The sequence below is a fragment of the Rousettus aegyptiacus genome, unplaced genomic scaffold (genome assembly GCF_014176215.1).
Source record: "Rousettus aegyptiacus isolate mRouAeg1 unplaced genomic scaffold, mRouAeg1.p scaffold_m13_p_6, whole genome shotgun sequence".
Classification (NCBI taxonomy): domain Eukaryota; kingdom Metazoa; phylum Chordata; class Mammalia; order Chiroptera; family Pteropodidae; genus Rousettus; species Rousettus aegyptiacus.
Window position 1 is genome coordinate 56,475,542 of NW_023416309.1, and position 16,548 is coordinate 56,492,089.

Here is a 16,548-nt window from a genome sequence, read left to right on the forward strand (position 1 = left end):
TTTCCCGGCGGAACCCCGCTTTCCCCCGCCCCCGCCCCGCAGGCGCAAGGCCCCGCGCGCTCGGACTCCCGGTCCCGGGGGATCCGGCCGTATTGTCCCCGTGCCGCGCCGCGCGCTCGGCCTGGGTCGCGGGCACCCCCGCGCGCGCACCCACCGGCCTCGGGGAGCAGGAGCCGGGGGCGCCTAGGAAACCGTCGCCGAGACGCCGCCGCCGCTGCCCTCCGGACGCCGCCGCGCTCGGGGTTTCTTTCTTTTTTTTTTTTTTTTTTGCCAATCCTGATGGGAAGGAAGGTGACCGCCTACTTCGCATTCATCAACTCTCATCACAACAACAAAAATCCTGGCGCAAACGGCGGCCAACGGGCGCGATAGGCGGCGGCGAGCGGTAGGCAGGGACCCCCAGGCCGGCGCCCACCCCCGGGAGCAGAGCGGGGACTCGGGGCCGGGGGCGCAGACCAAAGATGTCCTCGGCTGCCGGCTCCGTGTCCTTCGCCCTCCTCCCCCTCCCCGAGTGGCGCAGTGAGGCGCGGGCGCGGCGCCCCCAGCCCGCGGCCGCAGGTGAGGCGGGGGCGGCGGCGGCCCCAGCCCTCCCCCGGGGCCCCTCTTACCTCGTCCCGGGCCGCCGGCGTCCACAGCGAAGGGCGCCCACCCGGGAAGCGGTGGCGGCAGCGGCTCCCGCCCCTCCCACCCCACCCGGCGGCGGTGGCGGTGGCGGCGGCTGTGCGGCACCCCCTCAGCGCGGCATGGCTCCCGGCTCGGTCCCTCGCTCCTCGGGCCGCCGCCGGCTCCTCTGGGCCGCTCCCGGGCCACCTTAAAATGACACACGCACACAGGGACACACACACAAAAACTTAATCTCTCCAGCTCCCTGCCCCTCCCCCTCCCGCCCTGCCCTGCCCTCCCCTGCTCTCCCCTCCCCTCCCCTCCCCACCCTACCCCTCCCCTTCCCTTCCTCCTCCGCCCCTCGCCGCCGAGCCTCTTCCTACTTCCCCACCCACCCCACCCCCTTCCTCCGCCCACCCAGCTCCCGATCCTCCCCACCCAGGTCCCGGCCCTGCGCCCGCCCGCCCGCCGGGAGGGGGCTGTGCCTGGGGGTCCCCGGCCCGCGCACGCCCCGCGCCGCGCTCACCCCCAAGAGGATGCTAATTCCAACTTGGATCGGGGGAGGGAGCGTCCTGGATGCCGAGCGCCTCCCGGCTATTTGCTCTTCTTTATTTGTTTTCTCTGGAGAAGGAGGAGGAAAACGGAGAGAAAAGGAAAGGGAAAGAAGCTGCGCTGGCCGCGTCTCCCGGCGCCCGCGGGCTGCGCAGGAGCGAGGCGGGAGGCGAGGTGAGGGTCGCCGCTCGCTCACTCCTCGCTTTTTTTTTTTTCTTTTTTTTTTTTTTTTTTGGCAAAGGCGGGGTCTCTCTTTGCAAACCAATGACACAACCCCACATGGGCCGGCCTCGCCCCCTACAGCGACTCCTCACTACAAATCGGCTCTCTCGGGGGATTAGTGGCTCCGCGAAAGTGCACATAGGCGCGGCGGGCGGGCGAGGGGGCCGGGCGCTGCGGGCACTCCCCGGCCCGGCCCCTCCCGAGAGGCCCTCGAGAAGCGCGGGGGGTCTGGGCAGCAGGGCGGGGGTCCTGCCACTGCGGCCGGGTCTCCGGCCCTTCCTCCTCCGCCCATTCCACGTGGGGCCACGGGCGGCCGGCCACGTGGGGGGGACGCGAGCCCGGGCGGGCCTGGGCGCAGCGCCCCGGAGTGGCCCTGGCCCCACCGGGCCCCCGCCAGGCCTGCGGCGCCGACCTACCCCCTTCCCGGCCCCGCGGCTCCAACTTCCTCCTGGGCCTCCGCGCGGGCCGCTTCTGCCTTCTCAGGCCCGCGGGGTCAGGCGCGGGCCAGCCGCAGGGGGCACTTGCTCTCCCCAAATCCGGATCCGGGAGACGGTGCCCGCGCCTGGGCCGAGAGGCGGCGATGGCTGCGGGTGCGCGGGGAGGGGGCCCTGTGTGCTGGAACTTGCAGCGGTTGTGTTCCGTACGAGAAGCAAAACATTTTTACACATTGGAAAAAAATGTTCCTGTTGCCTGGATCTCGCTCGGGCTATTTTTAAAGCCTCGTCTTGGTGGGGAGCTCCGAGCCCCGCGGGACAGAGGCGCGCTGCCGCCTTGGGGGCCTGTACTGGGCTCGCGCGGCGCCCCCTCCGCTGCCGGGAGCTCGCGCCATTCGGACGCCCCGAGGTTAGTGTCCAGACACCAAACCTAAGGATCCGGGCCGAGCCCCGGCCGCACCTGGCCTGAATTCCATGCCCATGACTCGCGGCGTTGAAGCCGGCTTCGCGGAAGGGAGTCAGCGGCTCCCGAGTCGCAGGACTCTTTCTCTGAGCCCCAGACCCCCCCTGACTCTCGTCTCACTTTCCTGAGGTCGGCCGCGCGTCCTCCAAGCGCCCCGGTGTGGGCTGAACTGAGCCTCTAGTCTGGATCTGCTTAACCCCCCCGTCGAGATGTTGCGAACTGGATTGAGACGTTGAGCAGGAAAGGCGTGGGGAGGGGTGTGAGGTCCAGCCTGGGCAGGCCTGCGGCCATTCGGAAGGCGAGTGGCTCCGTGTGGCCTCCTGCGTATGCGGAGTGCACCACACCCTACCCAGCAGAGAAAACTTAAGCTAGGGCCGGGGAGGGGGCGGCAGAGCGAGGGCCTTTGAGCCGCTGAACCCAGGCCTCTCGGTCTATTAACATTTTAAGAACTCGTGTGCTCAGGCCGCTGCGGGGACTGGGTGCCCAAGGCTCGTTTGCCGAAGTGCCTGTGCCACCGGCAGTGTGGGGGCCGTGACTCCAGAGGGTTCCTCATCAAACAATAAGGTTTTAAAACTTGATTGAAGACCTCCCAGATGTGACGTTCGCGCAAGACCTGGCATTGCACACGCGCCAGCTGTCCTAACTGGGTTACTAAGATGTCTGAAGCACGTTTCCCCCGAGGCCCTAATAGGCCCCCAGCCAGGCCCGCTCCCTGTCTTTCCAGTTCGCCCTTCAGTAGAAAAACTCCCAGATGTGCTTTGCCAGCTCTCCCCATTTTCTGGTGACCCCGTGTCCCCACACACATCTTCAGGGGTCCTCTCTGCCCAGCAGTTTTGCCTCAAGGTCATGGCGCCAAAGACATTTCTTGGCATAAACTATAACCGTAAATAGATTGTCTGCTTCCTTATTTCACAGATGATCTTTGGTTCTGAGCGGCCCTCTGATTCTCTCCCAGAAATCACAAAAAGTCAGCCAATTCTTCATATCACTTGTTCAACTTTAATGTCTGCTATGAATTCAACTTAACTTAGAAAATACTGTTTTGTGTCTGAGAATGTAAGAAGGCATCCTCGGAGCCCAAAATTAGTTCTCACTTCAACTTGACGCCTGAATTTTAAAATATTGAGCCCATTTTCCCCCAATATGTGAATTATTTCAAACACCAATTTAAAAAAAAAAAATGTTCCGAACAACAACAAAAACAGCCCAATCAAAATCGAGCAGAGATTTGAATAGACTTTTCTCAAAGAAAGATATACGCATGATCAACAAGCCCATGAAAAGATGCTCAGTGTCATTAATCATTAGGGAAATACAAATCAAAACCACAGTAAGATACCACTTCATGTCCATTAGGATGGCTTATTTTTTTTTTTTTTTTTAAGAAGTGTTGGTAAGGGTGTGGAGAAATCAGAAAACTTGTGCATTGCCGATGTGGAATGTAAATTGGTGCAGCCACTGTGGAAAACGGTTTGGTAGTACCTCAAAAAGCAACTTATGATTACCATATGATCCAGCAATTCTAATTCTTGGTATGTACACAAATGAATGGAAAGCAGGGTCGCAAATATTTGTACATATATATGATGTTCATAGTCAAAGCTGGACATAACTCGAATGCCCATCAAAGGATGAGCTCATAAACAAATGTTGTGTAGACAGCGGAATATTATTCAGCCTTGAAAAGGAAGGAAATGCTGATGCATGCTGTAACATGGATGAACTTCGAGGACATTACACGAAGTGAAATAAAGCCGACACAAAAGGACAGATACCGTTTGAGTCTTCTGGGACCTATCCAGAAGAGGCAAATTCATAGGGACACTGGACTGCAGATTGCCAGGCGCTGTGTGTGTGTGTGTGTGTGTGTGTGTGTGTGTGGTGGGGGGCGGGGCAGAGATGGGGCTCGTCGTTTAACGGACACGGAGTTTCGGTTTGGAATGATGAAGACATTCTGGAAATGCACAACAGTGTGAATGTGCTTAATCCCACAGAACCACACACTTAATAAAATGGTAAATTTTGGGTTATGTACACTTTACAGTAATATTCCAAATATAGCACTGAAATGCTAATTTTTCAGTCAGAACCTTCCATGATCTCCCATTTAATCCTATTTAATTGGTCAGGGTCAAGTTCTGGTATCCCAACGTGGATTGAGACAGACATACGAAAAGGAGAGTCATTAAGAGAGCAATAGCAGCAAATGACCGCCAGTGACTCGTGAGGTCCTGGTGGTTCTGGGCTACGCCTTTGACATGTATCTTTAATCCTCATGGCAGCCCCGGGAGAAAGATGCTAGTATTATCCCCATTTTACAGATGAGAGAAGCTGAGGCGACTCAACGCGACTTCCCTGAGATCACACTGCCGGGAAGTGAGGAGCTGGGGCTGGACCCCTTTCTGTCTGATTCCGACATCCCCTCCCCCACTCGAGAAGGGCTTCTGTTTAGATACACGTCTTCATTATTAGTACAGACCCAGAAATGGCAAAGTTAGTTACTTTTGAAACATATTTTTAGCATCTTCTTCTTGAAAGTTTTTCATTTAATAATAAGCCTTCAACCTACTCTTTAAAGAAAAAGAAATGAATAAAAGAAGAAAGAGAGAGAGAAGAAAGAAAGCCCAAGAATTAAACATGTTGTCAAACAATGGTTAAAAATAAAAAGGCAAAGGTGGGCACGGCATGATTTTAAGGCTCCTGAGGATCAATTTCAAAACAATAACAACAAAAAGCTGTGATAATGAAAAAGCAGAAAATAAATTATTGGTTACTAAGAATAAAGATTCTACATATTACTTTCATATTGAGGAAGAAGAAATAATTTAAAGAGTTCAAGAAGGTCGCATCTAACACTTCTTGTAAAAGGTCTGTAATCACTTTTTCCTGATAGTCTGAGTTAAACAGAAAAATCCAATCACCCGAATACTTCATTTGCTCAGGTTGTCTTGTGACTCAAGCTTCCTCAGTGGAAGGAGTTTGAAAGGGACACAGTACCCTGGGGTGTGGAGAAGAAGCTTTTTCTTTATTCTGGGGAACTCAACTCATTTGCCCAGGAGTCTCCATTCCTCGTTGGTGTTGTAATTGAAAGTAACTTCCCGTCTTCTGGTCTGATCCTGTTTCTTCTGAGTTCTGCAGCCTCTATGGGTTAATAGGTCTCGTTTGGTGTATGAAGTTCAAACTCCTTGTCGAAGTAATTTCTCCCCTTTTGTCTCTCCTTTCTGAGGACTAGAATTTGGGATTCAGATAGGGGGCGTTTTCCAGCCTCAAGGCTCTGGGGGAGGGCCAGGAAAAGGCCCGGCCCAGGGAGCCCCAGTACTGCAGTGTGGGGGCAGGTGTAAGCGAGGCATGTGTAACTCTCAGCATGAAGAGGGCAGGGGCATTGTTCCTGGGAGCCCAGCCATTCCCCTGCTGACCTATCACAGCGGACCCTCTAATATGCTGCCTTGTCCTCCAAAACTCCCCACAGTCCTCACACAGAGTCACCTCCCTTGTGAGTTCACAGGACCTCTTAATGCTCAGCTGCTTTCTGTGCCCTTCACGAAGCCATGGGTTCCATCCAGGCCACAGCAAGGGGACACACTCCTACCACGGGCCAGGGCAGCAAGAGTTGGTCCAGATGCTCCCGCACCCAGCGGAGTTTTCTGTCATCTCTCTCCACTCCAGAAGGAAGTAAAGGGCACCTTTCTTGAAAAACTAATGGTTCGCTTTTAATGGGCCATTAAAATTGTGTAAACCGTCATAATTCCTTTGTTGCCTTGGCTGCTAGGAAGCTCAAAGTCGCATGTAATGCTCTAGGGTGCCAAGCAGCCTATCGTCGTGTTCCAGAAAGCAACATCTTCCTTCCTCTGTGAAAAGCAATTGTGAACTCGCTGCGGGACATGAGCGGTTTGTGTTATTTGAACAGGCATATTAAATATGTTCATATAATTTTACATCCAGAAAACAAAATACCAATTGTTCTGATAATACAAATGATGGAAAATAAAACTCAATAAAATCTTCTTGCTTGGCGATGAGACACAGATGAATAAGGATCACTTCCTGGACTTGAAAATACTGGGGAGAGAAAGTGTTTTCTCTTTAATCCTTTAATTTTCTCTTAAATGTTGGAAGGAGTTTCTGATTTCCATTTTGACTTTTTTTTTTTTTTTATAAACGTCTGGGTTGTAGATATGTTTTTACGATAGCCACCTAAAAACTTTTTTGGAAGTCGGTGGGAAATCATTAATAAATACAGTCATAGCAATATTTCTGACTTAAGGCAAGAGACCTTTTTCTTAAGGAACGAATGGTATAAAGGGGCCAAGAGTTCCCCCCACTGGCAATTATCACATTTTGTAACCATGAAATTATGTGATAGTTTGATATGTTTTGTAGGGTCTGGACGGTATAAGGTGCTTGATTAAGTATTTCTTGGATGGATGGATGGATGGATGGATGGATGGATGGATGGATGGATGGATGGAAGGGCAGATGGATGGATTAATGGATCAGTGAATATATTTAAAGAAAGTCAAGCTATACAAAAGTCACATTTGCAAACTGACAGAATGAGGTAATTTTTAATTGAACGTAATAGTATTAAGGAGGTAGGATTTGGGTTATCTTTAAAAGTTTTTTAATCTTCATTTTGTTACATTTTTATAATTTATAAAAGGGGCAAACAAACTGTATGCAACAAACAGTTCAGAAAAAAATAACATGCATATAAAGCAAATGTGGAAAATATTAACATCTCGTAAACTGAGGTAACGGATAGGATATATGGAAGTTCTAACAACTTGTCTGTACATTTAAAATTTATTTCAAAATAAAAAGGTTTTCAAAAAGTAGTGAAAAAAACGAAATCTTTAGCCCCAGTGTGCAGTGCTGAGTTTGTAAGGCACTTCTTCCTCCACCCCCGTTTAGCAGGCTTTAAACAGGAGGGCATAATTCCTTCCCAGCTTCATGCCTCCCTGGGAGCAGCCTTGATGGCTTTGAACTTCATCCGGGGGTCTGTAAACGGCCTGCAGGACAGGCCCTCTGCTGGAGCTCAGCGAGCCTCTCTAACGGAGGTCCTTAGTCGTCCATTCCCTGTCTCTCTCCTGTTTCATTTCCAGGAACCAAGGGCTATAGGGAAAAAAAGGTAGTGGCCCTAGATAATCGCGGGTTCTTTTATTGTAACTGTATTGTGCAATAAAATGGACTAGTCGTGTGCACTGGAGGATGTCGAGAGTCTATGCAGCGAGAGTCGCTGGGAGCGGGACTCCACTGTCACTCACCTGTCTCTGTCACTCACCTGTCTCCGTCATTCAGAGTTCATCTCGCTTCAGAACCACAATTATCTGAAGCTGTCAGTTGCTGTTGGGAATCGAGGTGGGAATTTTGCCGCACGATTTCGTAGAATAGCTGTGCTCGGCGTGGCTATAATGTAATCACAATGCGATTCATAATTAATTCTAACCCGCGAGTACACATGGCCTTTACAGATGCTGTGGTCCTTCTCAACTCTGCGTTAAAACTCCTCCGCTCGCACCCTGGGCGGCGAGGGGTACAGATCGGAGTAGCTGGAGCTCTGTTTCAGAATTTAATTGGCATTTGAATGTAAGTCCATTAATTTCAGTTTTCGATTACACACACACACACACACACGTACACACTCAAACACTCAAAGCTTCTGGAAAACAGTGGCTCCAGTCCTAGGAAAACCAACATAAGCATGCTGACCTGCAGAAATGAGTGAATCTGCAGTGTAGCACACGGAGGAAATCAACATATTGCACTCCGACCATTCACCCAACCTGGAAGGCGGCCTGCTCCGGGCCGGCTGGGCTGGACGCTGGGTACGGAGACTGACCTGAGCTGACTGCCACCTCCCTAGAGGAAGGATGACAGGGAAACTGCCTGGCCCCAAAATTACCTCGTTTAATCCTCACCATAATTTGAGGCAGGGATTAAACCCAGTTGTCTGTGAGGGCTAAGCTCTGGCGGGATTAGGTGCCGGGCCAGCTCCACGGGTTGTGACCGGGGCGATCATACAGCCCTGTGCTCGGAAGAGCCCCACATGTGGTTTACTGCCCTGCTGTTGCCACCATGACATGTTGAATGCTTTTGAGCAAAGGACTTTGCGTCTCCATTTTGCACTGGGCCCCACAAATTAGGCAGCCAGTCCTGATTAAGTATCTTGCCCAAGGTCCCTCAGCTAGCTAGTGGCAGACCTCCAAGTTCAAGGCACTTCAACCATCTTGGGAAATTAATTTAAATACTAGATGAAACATGCTTATTAGTGGAACACAGCGTGGGAAAGCCTAGAATTCTCCACGAGCGGCCCATGCGATCAAACTGAAGCCAACATGAGTCTAAAAAGTCCCCTGGCCTCTTGGGAGACCACCTCCTCACATGTCCAGCATTTGGCCCTGCCCTTGGAACGTTAATTTTCCTATGGCAGGGCAGGCCCGTGCAAAGCAGACCTTCAGACATGTTAGCGGTCATGACTAACACCAGAGTCAGACAGGGCAGTGATGTGGCTCAGCCCACAGCCGGGCCCCCAGTGGGGCCACGGTTGGGCCGCTGCTGGGAATGGCCAGCGAGAGACGGAGACTGGAAACAGCCAACCTCCTTCAAGTGCTGCACGCGGGGGAAGGAGTTCCATCGTCCAAGGAAATCATTCAGCTCCCATTCAAACTGGTTTTAGGGTCTAAAGTTCTTGATATAGCCTGCAGTTCAATCATTTGCAAAGTGCCCTAATGACGGAGCGGACTTCAGTGAATCTGTCCCACCTGGGGAACTTGGTACTTAAAGAAAGTCATTCGTCCAGTCTTTTCCCTGACAATCTACAAATAAGGTCCATGTTCATCAAATCAGGTTGCCAGGAGAGCCCATTCGTGGTACATTTATCTGTCCAAGAAAGCATCATTATTTCTCGTGTACTGGGGGTGGCCCTTGTGTTACAGAAGAGGGTGCTGAGGCTGCAATGTTGGGCCACTTGCCAAGGCAGCCCAGCAGACAAGCCCAGCCGGAAGCTGCAGGTCTGGGGGCTGCAGGTCTGGGGGCATCCCAGATGCTCCCGCCTCTGCCGTCTTGCCTACCTGGGTGCTCACTGGGATGTGGACAGGTGAGTACACCTGCCCCCCAACTCATGCATCTCCGGAGACTTGCCCTCGCATTTAATTTGTACCAAGAAGAAATGAAGCTCTGTGGTCTGCTAGTTTTTCTTCTCCACTCCATCCAAGTCTTCATTTCTGGACTGTTCAAATCTATAGAAAAGCCGATTTAATAGTACAACGACACCTATAGCCTGCCACCTATTGGAACCCTTTATTCTCATTTTGTCACATTTTCTTTAGCCCTTTTTTTTCTGTCTATTCATAAATACGTTTTTTCTTGAACCATTTAAGAGTGAGGTGCAAACATTCTGAGGTTTTGCCCGCAAATACTTCAGCATGAACTAAGGAGAAAGATCTACCTGAAATCTTATCACACTTATAAAAATTAACAGTGCCTCTTAACACAAGGGCCGTCAGGTCAGTGCTGCTCAGCTCGCTGGGGCCGCCCCTCGGACTGCAACAAGCTAAATGCTGAACCTGAGAACAAGCTTTGAGAAACTTTCACAGCAATGTTAGATCTGTGAATTTGCATGATAAAAATTTGGGACTTGCACTTTATATATATTTTAAAAGTTCACTTTTATTATATTTTACAAAAGCATCAGTTTGCAACACCGAAAAACCAAAACAGAAACTTGTCCCTCGCCACAGATTGTTCGAGAAGCACTAATTCCCAGGCCATTTTCAAGTTTTCCAACTGTCTCAAAACATCCTTTGTAGTTCGCCTGCCTTTCTTTCTTTCTTTCTTTCTTTCTTTCTTTCTTTCTTTCTTTCTTTCTTTCTTTCTTTCTTTCTTTCTTTCTTTCTTTTTCTTTCTCTCTCTCTCTCTCTCTCTCTCTCTCTCTCTCTCTCTTTCTCTTTCTTTCTTTCTTTCTTTCTTAGGATTCAATTGAAGTTCACATGCTCCACTTGGTGGTCACAAGGTCTGCTGGCCTTTTTGAATAGGCATCGGGCCATCTTCCTGCTTCTCTTTGAACTTGAGGGTGTGACCAGAAGACAGGCAGGAAGTTCAGTACTTGGGGAGCCTGGATTAGGGAGGTCCTGTAACTTTCTGGGGCCCGTAGAAATTATTCGTTTATAAAACTATAAAAATGTAAGCCCGATGATCTGATAAATAATTTTCAAATTTCATATAAACGGTTTCTTACTGACAGGAAAAAAAACTAAAATATCTGCAGCATTCGGGCAGAGTTATGTTGGGTAACACGGAGAACCCTGTGTTCATGTTAAACATCAGCCAAACAAGAGATTAGTGATGTTCTGATGTTGACGATAGTCAGAAAAACCATCACAACATGTTTCTGCAGCGCTGGGTTTGGCCAAAGTCTTTTGCACACGAATTGAAAACTGCCAGGTTTGTGTTCAAGGTGGTTCTCAGCCAGCAGGTGGGAAGCCTAGAATGGGTTTCGGGACTCCTCCGCTAGGAAGTAGTTTGCATTTGTCTTAACCCGTTCCCACCAAAGAGAAACATTTAATGCGACTGATATAAAGCATGATAAAATTAACCACTGTTTATTGTGTGTGTGAAGCCTTCGGCATGGCACCCGGCACCCAGGAGGCACTTGGAGCGGATGCCACTGGGCTCCCCGCCACAGTCCAACTGCAACCTGAACGGTCGCACAGGCCCCAAACTGAGATGGGCCCTCTGTGTGGTTCAAGGCTCTACAGCTGCCACCTTGAAATTCTGAATGTTTGAACCCAGTGCCCTGCATTTTCATTTTGCCCCGGGCCCTACAAATGATGGAGCTGGCCCCACCTCGACCCAAATCTATTTAGCCCACCTCCGATTTTAACAGCAGGTGAGGTGAAAGGCTGGGTGCAAGCCCAGGCGCCCCCCGTAATGACAGCACGCACCTCACACACAGGCAACACGACTTCCTGCGTCCCCCCCCCCCCCCGATCCCTCTCCAATACCACTGGGTCCCACGCTGCTCTCGGGTACAGCCCAGAAGTCCAGGGGAGATAAAGAGTGTGGGCGGGTGGGGGTGGGGTGTTAGCGAAGGATTCGCATAAGTGACAGTCATCGGTGGGTAAACGCACTCTGTGTGTGTCTCGGAGTTCCTGGAAGAATCGAGCCCCATTCTTCTTCCCTACGCCCTGACTCCTGCTTCCTGGGGTCACCTCCCGAAACCCGCCCCGTGCCCGAGACCTTGTCTGAGGTTCCTTTTCTGGGAGAACCCACGCTCAGACGGTCTCCGCAGTGGGTGTTCCACAGACGTGTTGAATGAGTGAGCACTCAGCTCATAGGGCCAGTGACTGGAGTCGATGAGATTAACCATGGAAACATCCGGTTCAGATCCTGGCACACAGTAGGAGCTCAGTAAGTGGCGGCCGCGGCTGGTACAACTTCCTGTCTTACCTCTTTAGAGTGTCCCCTTTAGGAAATATAAAAGCAGTGTGACAGAGACGGACCACAAACGAGGTGGCTCAAAACAACAGGAATTTATTCTCTCACAGTCTAGAGGCCAGAAGCCTGAAATCAAGGTGTCGGCAGGGCCGCGCTCCCTCTGAAGACTCCAGGGGACGATCCTTGCCTCGTTCGGCTTCCGGGGGCCGCGCCATCCGTGGTGTCCCTTGGCTTGTGGAGGCATCACTCCAATTCCCTCCTCTGCCTCTGTGTGTCTGTTACCTGTGTGTCTGTCCTCTGTTCTCTTAAGAACACCGGTCGCTGGGGGCAGGGCCGCCATGATCCAGTAGGAATCCATCTTACCTTGGTTAGGTCTGTAAGACCCCATTTCCGAATAAGCCCCCATCATAGGTGCCAGGATTTAGGACTTGGCATTTGGGGGGACACCACTCTACCCAGTGTAGATAGAGAATGAACTTTACTCAAAATAAATGCAGAACACGTGGGCCCAGGGCTTGATTTTCCCTGGATGAACTGGCGGAATGAGCAAGCTCAGGCCAAGGGATGATGTGCACCTCCGGGATCCGTCCGCATGTCACCTTAAATGGCATCGTCACTTTTATGTCATTATGAGGAAGCTGGACTTCTTGAGTGAATTGTAGCCGTGTTTCCACATGGCCTTTTTTTCAAGTGGGCTGAGAATTTAACTTCTGATACAGGCCGTAATCCCAACTGGGCTTTTCCCACGTAGCTGTTTATAAATAGCCTCAGATGTTAATAATTAATACATGTAAAATATTTACGCACTTAATTAATGCCAGGCTCCCGTGCCAGGCACTCAATAGACAAAGGAAAACTGGGCACAGACCCTGCCCTCGAAAAGCTCTTGGTGTGCCCTCAATGGGAACAAACATTCACAAATTCATACCACGAGCATTTACCAGATACCGACTACACGCAGCACAAACTAGTTTCTGAGGGTTTGGCTCTCTCTACGCCCACGGTGCAAACGGGCTGCCCAGGGGACAGTTTCTAGGCAAAATATAAACACAGGAGACGCTGTGGAGGATTTCCATCATGAGCTGAGGCTGCAGACGGGGTTCTTCTCCTGACTCGGCCTTTTCTCTGACTACATGGTTTTGGGTAGATCACACCCCTCTCCGGGCCTCCTTCTCCCCTAGAAAAATGAGCCAATGAAATGAAACGATCGCGCAGGGCTGGTCAACTCTTATATCACTATTATGGTCAACTAGATATTTATTAAGCATTCGTCCCATGCCAGGAGCAGCGCGAAGTCCTTGCCATGCATCGTTTGATCTCACAGCCACCCTCTGAGGTGTGGATTTTAATTCCTAAGTCCATTTCCACAGGTCGTAGAGAATTAACTGTTAGAGCAGGGGTTTAAACTCAAGGGGCCTGGACGTGGTTCCATAGTGTAGCGGTGAGCACGTCCGCTTTACACGCAGAAGGTCCTGGGTTCGCGCCCCAGTGGGGCCACGGTCCATGGTCTACGGCCAAGTCGCCCCGAACAAGCCCGATGTTTGAGCTCGGAAGCTAAGCAGAGTCGGGCCTGGTTAGTACTTGGATGGGAGACCATCTAGGAAGACCAGGTGCTGCAGGTATAAATAATAATAATAATAATAAAAACTCAAGGGGTCTGAACCCACGACCAAGCCCTAAACGAGTGTGCTGGACGCCCTGTGATTCTGCGGTATTGGGAGGACTTTTTAGGGAGCAGCCGCCCGCCATGTGAGTGTGGGGAAGGACGTGGTTGCGAGTCTGGAGCTGGCAGAGCGGCGAACCCACCGCCCGCTTTCCTCTGGTGCCTTTCCCGCGCCGTGACTGCGGCCTGGTAAGCACGGAGCCCGTGGCCGCGTCCGCCCTTCGGCGGAACGTCTTTCTCCTGAGCTCGTTTTCACCTAACGGACAGCGCAGATCTCCTCCCCGAGAGTGTCCCCTCTGTCCTTCCCGAGAGTGTCCCCTCCGTGCTGGTTTCTAGGAGGGTCATAACCAAGTCTGAACTAACTCTGGCAGCTAGAGAGCAGCTTACAGGTGTCTCTCACACAGTCTCCCTGCCCTCGCCTCGTCCCGTCCACATATTCCTAGTTTCCTTTTACTCTGGTGTGCCCGACGTCTTCCATTTGCCCTCCAGACCTGCTCGGCGTCCTTTCCCATCCTGCTCTGTCTTGGGACCCATATAGGCTACACCAAATGCTCACTCGCCCATTGGCTTACGGTTGGGTTTGGCCAATGGAAAGCCAAAGTCAGCTGGAGGGAGGCGGGGAGGGGAGGTCACTGTATTTTCCCCCTGGTCTCCCCGCCTTCGCCCTCCCTCCTCCACAGCCTTCTCCCTGCTAGGTTGCCTTGGGAGGACTCTGCCTTTCCACCAAAGGTCATACTTCCCCCCACTTTTGAAAACATTTATTAAGATATAATTCACATGCCATAAATTTCACTATTTTAAAGTAACAGCACTTCGGCAGTTTATAGCATATCCACAGAACTGTGCAATGATCAGTACCATCTCATTCCAGAACTTTTTTATCGCCCCGAAGAGAAACGTGGAAGCATTAGCACCCACTCCTCATCCCTCCCTCCGCACTCGTCCACTGTCTGTGTCCGTGGATTCTGGACATTTCTTTTAACCCAACCCATACAGCATGTGGCCTGTCCACTGGCTCCCTTCACCGCGTAGCTTTTCAGGGTTCGTCCACGGCATACTGCGTGCCGGTACCTCATCGCTTTCAGGCTTCTTTTGACATTCCAGACCTCATTCCTTCTGGGTTCTAGTAAATTCTTCCTTTCTTTGCCCGTTGGGCCTGAAGGTGTTAACAGCCTTGCAGCTGCCAGTCTCGATTGCTACATTACTTCTTGGGGTTTCCCTGCACCCACAGTTTTATAAATAAACCCTCCTCGAATTAGCCTCTTTGGAATGTGCCTTGGTCTTCTGTTGGGACTCCAATTGACACCCAGTTAACTTGCACAATGTTTACATTTTGTATGAATTTCCATAATATAGCTCGCATACTTTTCACGATGAGTTGAGACAGAAATAAAGACAGAAAGGGTTTGCCGGCGACATGAAACTTGGTGGGTGGCTTGTCCTTAGAGCCCTTGCTCATTACTAAGTCCCCGAATGATTGTTAGAACTCTTGGGGGGCCTTACACCCTCCACCCCTGCTGTTTCTGGAAATACCCGTCAGGGAAAGCCGGGTACTTGGCTGTCTTTTGGAAGAAGCTGCATTCACTTGGCTCAAGAGAATATGGATGGAACTCTGTGTGAATGGCTGGGCTGAAAAGTGGCCAGAACTTTTAAGTCCATATGAAGATACACTTGGGAAATGTGCAAAACCCTTATTTTAAAAGAGGGCTCCTCGGGAGAAACGTTAGAAGCCGACAGAGAGCCACTTTTTTTTTTGCTTTCATCTTGTCACCACTGGTGGCTGAGAACAGACTGTCCAGCCTCTGCCCACTCATGAGGATTCTCAAAAGAGTTTTCAATAAATTTCGTTTATTAACAAGGAACCGCTCTATTTAAAAAAAAGAATGCCATTTGCAAATAACCTCCTATTACTTAGGGCTTTGATTTTTACTGTATTATGGAAGAGTTGGCAGGAGCAGCAGAGAAAGACAATGGACCCTGCAGTGGAGGACCAAGAATAACAAGGCAGGTCTTTCTTAAGCTTGTCACTCAAACCCAAGGGCTTCTTTCTGGAGCAATCTTTGATGTGAATGCTCAAAATGTTCCAAATCCAATGGCCATTTAAATCTTAATGATAAAACTCAGGAGCCATGCAACTGTTTAGAACAGGAAAAGGACTCTAAAAATCCTACAAAACCAAGTCTTGGGTCCTGGTGCTAGGGATAAGAGAAGAAGCTCAAGTCAGCCCGGTTCTTTGCCTGATTCGAGGATATTTTATTTTCAAAGATTGAGTGTCGCTGTTAGCATTACAAGGCAAACACGAACGGCTTGCTTACTATTTCATCTACATTATTTCGGGGGAACGTTTAAAATTTGAGGGGTGCACAATGTTGGCTCAAAGCAAGGAGAATTGCCCTCATATTCGTGGAGGGGGTTTCAACTGGTCCAACATTTCTGGAAGAAGTTCTGGCAATATGCATCAAAAAATGGCCAACGAGCCTATGAAAAGATGCTCAACACCATTAAACATTAGAGAAATGCAAATCGGAACTACAGTGAGCGATCACCTCGCACCCGTCAGGAGGGACACTATTCCCTTATTGAAAGAACAGAAAACAAGTGTCGGCAAGGACAGGAAGAAATCGGGATCCTTGCGCACTGTTGGCGGGAATGCAAAATGGTACAGCCACTACAGAAAACAGTATGCAGGTTCCTCAAAAAATTAAAAATAGAACTACCCTATGATCCACCAATTCTACCTCTGGGTATATACACAAAAGAATCGAAAGCAGGGTCTTGAAGAAATATTTGCACACTCGTGTTTACTGCAGCGTTATTCACTATAGATAAGAGGTGGAAACAGCCTAAATGTCTACTGAGGAATGGATGGATAGGCAAAATGCGGTATACATACACGACGGAATATTACGCAGCCTTACAAAGGGAGAAAACTTTGACATCTATTGCAACATAGATGAACTTGCGAGCATTACGCTAAGTGAAATAAGCCAGTCACGAAAGGACAAATACAGTGTGACTCCACTCACGTGAAGTCTCTAGAGTAGTCAAAATCATAAAAACACTAAGTAGAAAAGGGGTCGCTAAGGCCTGGAGGGAGGGAAGGGGAAATTAGTATTCGATGGACGTAGAGTTTTCAGTTTCGTAAGATGAAAAACTTCAAGCGATCTATTGCACAG

At 50.3% G+C, this 16,548-nt stretch overlaps 1 protein-coding gene across 3 annotated transcripts in view; it reads right to left on the minus strand.

Moving 5' to 3' along the window:
- CTBP2 (C-terminal binding protein 2) overlaps positions 1-1,254 on the minus strand; it is a 133,683-nt gene extending 132,429 nt beyond the window's left edge. The window contains exons 1-2 of one of the 3 annotated variants that reach the window (XM_036222639.1): positions 1,130-1,254; positions 609-810 (exon numbers count right to left, since the gene is read on the minus strand). The gene's annotated coding sequence lies outside the window, so the exon portion shown is untranslated. Of the gene's footprint in view, positions 1-154; positions 218-608; positions 867-1,129 lie in introns of those variants that run through there. The other 2 variants (XM_036222640.1, XM_036222641.1) reach the window with 2 other exon arrangements.
- Between the last annotated feature and the right edge of the window lie 15,294 nt (positions 1,255-16,548).